Consider the following 7,120-nt stretch of genomic DNA (forward strand, 5'->3'; position numbering starts at 1 on the left):
AAACTTAGCTCCTGGCTGCTGGGCCACTTCCCGTTGGGAAACCCAGACACTTGTCATTGGCTCCACGGGCCAGACAAGGGGCTCCATTCACCAGCCCGTTCCCAACAGCTGCTGGATAAGCAGGGAAACACGAGCCCCAGCCTCGGCACAGGGAGAATTCCGAGCCCAGCGCCGACAGCTTTGCAGTTTCGGGCTGTGTCACTGCATTTGCTTTTCCAAATCTAACAGCAGTGCTCAGCCCTCGTGTGTCTGAATTCAGTATTAAGGCAGGAATGTACTCACTGAAATAATGCCTTTGGAAAACCCTTTCTGGGTTATGGCAGAATTACTATAGCTCTTAGGGGTATTTTATGCGTAGTTATTTCTCTTCCTTAAAAGTAATCAAAGCTACAAAAAAGTCACTGTTTGACTTGCTGGTGTAGAAATAAAATCAGTTTTATTAAAAAGAAAGATAAGTGTAAATGAATAGACAAAGATTATGAATAAGTTAAGTGGAGCTGGACTGAGAATATTTATCAAATTTAGTAGGTTTGTGATGGATATTATTCAGTATATCTGGTATTTTTAGAACAGAATAATAAAGAAAAACACTCCTCCTAAAAAAGTTACTTGAAGGGAGGTAAGGCTAGCCAATATATTAAACTTGAAGGAATTTTATGCAGCTGAGATACAAAGAGAGAAACATGCATTTTATCTGTCTACTACTAAAGATGCTTTACATCTACTGTAAAGTCAGGCATTGGGATTATCTTTTGGGAAGTAAAGTACTTGATTGTTAACATCCAAATTATGGAACATTTAAAGGAAGTATGACAGGACAACCAAGTCCTGCCCCTTGGATTTAGCACAACACTTCAGAATGTCAAATGTCAGCCAGCTGACAACTGGGATTCCTCAGGCACACAGCCACCACCGTGCTGGCTCACACACAGCCCAGCATCCTCCTCTCACCTTTATCTTATTCTGCCTCAGCCTCCTCTCCTCCAGGCTGAAGGGTTTCTCTTAGGCAGTCTGGTGTCGTTGCCTTTGGGCACCTTTAAACATCCCTCCTTTGAGTTTCTCTAGCTCTACCACCCACCCCTCCAGAAAACCAGATCAGAATGACATGCAGGACACAAGCCATAGCTTTGTACAGTAGCACAACTACATATTTTTCTATTCCTAATGCTCTGCTTCTTGGACTACGGTTCTAAATGTTGCCATGATTACCACAGCTTAAAGATTGATTTCTGTTTCACACTGGGAAGCTCAGAGCTGAGTACCTCACATACAAAGCCAGAACCATTTTCCTCTGTGTCCCACCTTCTACATGTTCATACTGAATCCTGGACCACTTCTCCAACCTGCAATCTCCTGCAAGTCTGTCTTTAACTACTTATTAGCAAGTTTACCACTTGCCATTTGCATTCTTCCTCTTCACATCATTTGTCATAGCCTGATAGCAGCTTTTAATTAAGAAACAGGTGAATTGAAGGAAGGTTAGAAAGCTGAGTAAAAGACTTTATTCCTATTTGAGAGTTGCTTCATTTCTAGCACCTATTCACTAAGCAAAACCACTGATATCTTCCAACAAGTTACATCTACAATCTGTGCTCAGTACAGAGCATGCTGTGGTTAAATCAGCAGACACTGCTATCCTAAGGTGAGGAGCACTTAAAAAAGACAAAAATGACTTTGCAAAGGAAACTGCTGAACTAGAAGACTGGTTAAAGAAAGTATAATTGGCTCTAGGGAGAAATAAGCCAGGAGATGGGAAACTTGACTGTGCCTGGATGCCAACAGAGCAAAAACATCCCACAGACGATGTTGTTTCTGCTAATTTGTTTTCAGAGCAGTAAAAGAAAAGCAAACAAAGTACAACAGTGTGGAAAGGAGTGACTTAATTTCCCAGAAACATTAGGCCACATCTTTTGACTAGGTTAATGATGGCCATCTCAAAAAGCAGAAATTGCATGGAAAATGCTTAGAATAACCTCAAATTAGGCTAGCAAGAAGATCAGGCTACAAGGATAGAATCTGATCTATAGATAAATAAATATCATAAAGGAGGTAGTTGCAATTTCAGATTTATCTAATAATTTGTCAAAAGACAAATCCCCACAAGAGCTGAGATCTGTTGCCAATTTACAGTGCTAGCCTTAAAATTAATGGTTTGTTTTTCTATAACACTGCCAACATCCCCTCCTTGTGCTGGGAAAATATGAAAGAGGAAAATAGTTGTATGGATTTATCTAGGATAATAATGGGCTGTGAGGCAACCCTGACTAAATTAAATCCCATTTTATAGAATTGGCACCACAATACCTGTTATTCATCTGGAATAAGAAGAGGCAGACAGTGTATATTGTAAGAGTAAGGCAGGCTTTTCAGGCCTGGATTATGCACAGTAACTTACCCACATGGGAAGATCAGCAATGAGAGGGGAAGGGAGCAATGCTGCCTTAGCCCCCTCAAAATGCAAATACTCAAAAATCAAAACTCAGACAAGTGTTCTTTTGGAGTACTCAGTAAGGAGGTTCAAGAGAGTATACTCCCCTGATTTTAGCAAATCTATTCCTCTTTTGTTCTGGTTTTCATCTGTTGCTTGGAGGTTTATGAATAGAAATGCAAAATGACAAGGAAGGTATCTGCCACCAGCTAAAAAGATCCAGCAACTAGAAAAACCAAAGAACATTATCTCATTTTTGTCACTTCCTTGCCACACAATTCCTTGACTGATTTTTTTTTTTCTTTTTCCTTTTCCTGTTCAGAGGGTGAAACAACAACTCGATGTTGACACACTCAGGGAATAGGACCCACTGGTAGTTATTTAAAGAGCCTTCCTCCCACTTAATACCAGCATAGCTGTCTGAGACGTCTCCCCCGCTGCCAGGGCGGTGGTGGTGCGACAGGGATGCTCAGAGGATTGGTCAGGGCATTGTCAGCTGCTTTTCACTGCAGCGACTCAGCCTCTGGAACTGCTCCTGCCTTGGGGTGCCACCTCCCCCAGTGCTTAATTTAGCCTGTTTACTATATATATATATATATTCTGAGGGAGGAAGGAAGAGGGAAAGGGCTGGAAATTCCCAGTGGGAGGTGTAACATTGCGGCTCACTCAGCGGTTCGTTTCCTCTGGCTCTGGAAAGCACGGGTTAGTTCCTAAATTGCATCCAGGTACAACATCAGTTTTTGTGGATTACTGTGGAGACTAAGATAGATGCTTTTCCAAGGAGTAGAGCACATTGCCAACTAGGAGGATGCACAAACATTACCTTGCCTTTTGTGGCACTGATAAAAGATTTTACACCTGCAGCAGACAAGTAGAAATGCACAGAAACTGCCAGTCAAGTTGACAGGAGTTATCAGTGATACAGGGCATGTGTGGATAAGAAAAATATCTCTTAAAGACATAAATCAGAGAAATCAAGCCATTCACACAGCTCATCATAGTACTTGCAGCCCACAGGAGGAGGAGTATCAGCACTCTGCTATCACCATCAAGGAATGGGGAAATTAATGAAGTGAAAGATGACTTAAGCTAAACTGGGAAATAAGATCTCTGACAAAAGAGTATTACTGCCTTTAGTTTCATGGCAAGATTTTTGCCAGTTGAGCCATACAGCTGCCTTCGAGGAGGTATGTAAAACTGCTTAATTTAGGAGTGTTGTTCTAGGAAATGTAAATTTTGAACTGAAATTGAGACTTAAGTCTGACTGTGCCAACTTACTTCCAGCATCCCCACATCTTCTGGTTTGCAAGGCCAAGAAAAGTCCCTTTATCTTGTTCAATTAAGATATCTTTTTTTTTTTTCTTCTAATTCAACAGAGTTCCACCTCATTCCTTCTTCCTCCCACTCCACACAAAAACATTCCCAGTTGTTGCTGGCCTATATAGGCTGTCAGGACAGCTGACTGCTTGGATTACACAGGGCATATTGTATCCTTTCAGGAGCCAGCCACACCAAGTGCTTCCTTTGGGACCAGGGCTCACTACTGGGCTGTACCAGCACACCAGGTGCTGTCTTGAAGTTGGAAATCCCAAAACAAAAGGCAGTCCTGCATGTGCCCCTTTTAAAACATTTTCTCTTGAGCCTTTTAGAGTACAAACCTACTGCAAATCAGCCACCTGAGCCACCAAAATCATGGTGAACTTGTCCTCAGTTCTGACTTTGCCTCTAACAGCAGAGGAACAGGATTCTGCCTTCTCTCTTTCCTATTTCCAGGTACTGGAAACTAAAGCTGCTCCCAAGCTTTTGGTAGCTTGGCAGAAGATCTTACAGTTGCATTTTTACTATTTACAGTAGTTACCTATGGCAATCCTGTATTCTAAAGACATTTAAATATCTCTAGGTCTCCTCAACACAGTAGTTAGAAAGCTGAACATTCACCATCCTGTGCAGATTCTGTTTCCAGCCAAGGGCTTCTCCATCTCATCTTTATGGACACCTCTTAAATGGCACTACTGCAAGACAGTCACTCCCAGCTTCCAGAGATGCCACTAAACCCTGCCTTTTAGGGCACTTCTCTTTTGGAATTCCACCCTGCTGTGACATGTTACTTAACTTGCAAATTTCTTAGGAAGAAGTACCCTTGAGGCAAATTACAACCCCAGCCCAAGAGTTATTTTTTGGCAAGGCATGGAGCATCCAGAGGCAGATCCCATTAACTTCAGACTGCAAGCTGCTGTGCCTTTCAGCTTAGAAGGACTTAACAGAATCATAGACTAATTAATATTTGAAAGTTATTTGAAGGGTCTTTAGAATTAATGACATGTTTCCTGCTCATCTACATCATTGCCACAAACAGTCTTCCTGCTGCTTTCAAGCTACTTTAAGCACTTAGAAGTCAATATAACTGAGCTGCATCAGCTGTTTAGAAGTAACACCCTCTTGGGTTGGTTATGGAACTGAGCAGGTGCCAAAACTGTCAAAAACAGTGAGAGAAGTGAGGCAAGGAAATATGGACCTATTATTGCTTTGAGATCCAAGTCTCTTTAAAATCTAAAATAAACCACAAAAACAAGCATAACAGTGTTAATTTTTTATAAAGCCTGCATGGTCAGCCCCTGAAAAACTGAACCAAGAGTTGAAATTTAGAAAACTGGAAGCACCCAGCACACCTAAGCTCCTCCAGCAAGGATGCTGAAGCTCCTGCATGATGCATCAGCAGAGACTGTAGGGCCAACACCCCTTAAGGTCATGCTTTCATCATGAACTGTGCCCCAAAAAAGGGAAAACCACTGAACAGCACACAAGTCAGTGACTGATGTACAAAAAATGAGAGCCTGGAGAACATCCAGCAGAGACCTGCAATGGAGCAAGGTTTTTCATTTTTACTGAAAAAAAAAAAGTGAGTAAATGAAACAGGCAGGGTCACACCTCAGATTCTGACGCCAGAGACTGAGTAATGGCAAACACCAAATTGTCACGATCAAATGCAGCAAGTGAAATGAGCCCTCAGAAGGTCTGACTAATCTGGGATGGCATGTCCTCTTCTTAGTAATGTCAAACGTGACTGTTCAGGAACACATGAGTATTTGAATTAGGTCTTATTAAAAAACAGTGGAAGATTACCAGGGTAAGAACTCCATTCCTAATTACTAGAGAAATTAGACCAGCAGATTAACTGACAGAACTAAACTCTTTTGGCAGAAATATTGGTGTCATAAAGCATTTGGTTATCCAACTTTTAGTTCCCACCTAGCAGTGCAGAGCTGCTGTTCTGGGCACTGGGTTACCATCAGCTCTTCACTGCAGGTTCCCATGTCTAACATGGTACAAAGCCACTCAATGAGCACTGAAGTATAATATATGTTAAAAAACCACCCTTAAATCAGATAAGTCCAGTGTGGTGGGGACAAGCTCCTTTTCTGACCAGTTTTCACCCATTCAGCCTTATCATATTTTCATTCAGATGAGCAGGATACAAGTAGGTTCTATCCTGTATAAGTTTAGTTCAAGAACAAGTATTTCCTAAGTCAGCTCATAACAGCTGTCCATCACAGAAAAAAAAAACAATGCAAGTATTCTTACTTTGAAAATTCCTAGTGAGTCTTTTGGAAATTTTCTTTTTTGAGTATTTTTTAATACTGTAAAAAATTTATTTGCAGATTATTTGTAAGAGACTTCACACTACTGGTACTGCTACTGTTGGCCCCATTAAGGGAAAATTACATTATACACAATAGGCAGATGTTGCAGCAACAGAAGTGGAAGTAAATGACTCACTCAAATAAATTACATGGAATCTAATGATTTTACTTCTAAAAGCCAGGGCAGGGCTTCCTACACAGTGACAGATAAAACAGAATAATGGGAAAACCGACAGTCTCGGCTTTGTTCTTAATACATGAAGGTGGCTGCTGTAATCTAAGACAAATACATAAAATACAGGTTGTTCCTTTAAACTGGCAAAGCAAATATTCAGGTCTGGGTGTGGAGGTCTCACAGCAGCTTTGGTGGGCCCTTTGCCAATGTTATGAGAGCAGTATATCACGTGAGGGTGGTACCCTACTCTCAGGGAAAAAATACAACTGGAAATATCAGCGTGTGCAAAAAAAGGTGCAACTTGGGCAGGGGAAAAGGGGAAGGAGAACTGAGGACGTGCTGGTAGAGCATAGAGAAACAAAGGTCTATATAAGCATTATTTATGTTTAGAGGGTTCAGGCTCAGACCATCAGAACTCCACCTCTATAAAGACATTAGCATTACCTTGACAACCTGAATAGGGGTGTGTGGCCCTTACAACCATCCTTAGAGATTTATGAAAAGAAACACTTTGAACAACTCCTAACTTTATGAGTTAAGACTCATAAACTGAACCTTGTGCAGCTGTTGAGATTCTTCTCCTGTTTTTGTCTGGATCTGGGGTGGGGATGGTTGTGGAGAGCACAGGCCCTGGCAGACACACACACATACTAACAGTGCAGCTGTCTCCCAGGCACACTCCTCCAAGGACCCGGCATTACTCCCTGGAGACTGGGCCTGAGGTGTGCAGGACTATTTGTTCACATTTAAAATTCTGTGAGTGCTACCATACAAAGCTGAGAGGGGACACATGTCACCTGTGTGTCTGTTCCTTTAGTCACAAAGACAGTCAGGAAACAGCAGCATGAGCATCTCATCCCCAACAGTGAGGTTTTT

This window comes from Manacus vitellinus, unplaced genomic scaffold, assembly GCF_001715985.3.
Source record: "Manacus vitellinus isolate BGI_N305 unplaced genomic scaffold, ASM171598v3 scaffold_44_pilon, whole genome shotgun sequence".
Taxonomy (NCBI): domain Eukaryota; kingdom Metazoa; phylum Chordata; class Aves; order Passeriformes; family Pipridae; genus Manacus; species Manacus vitellinus.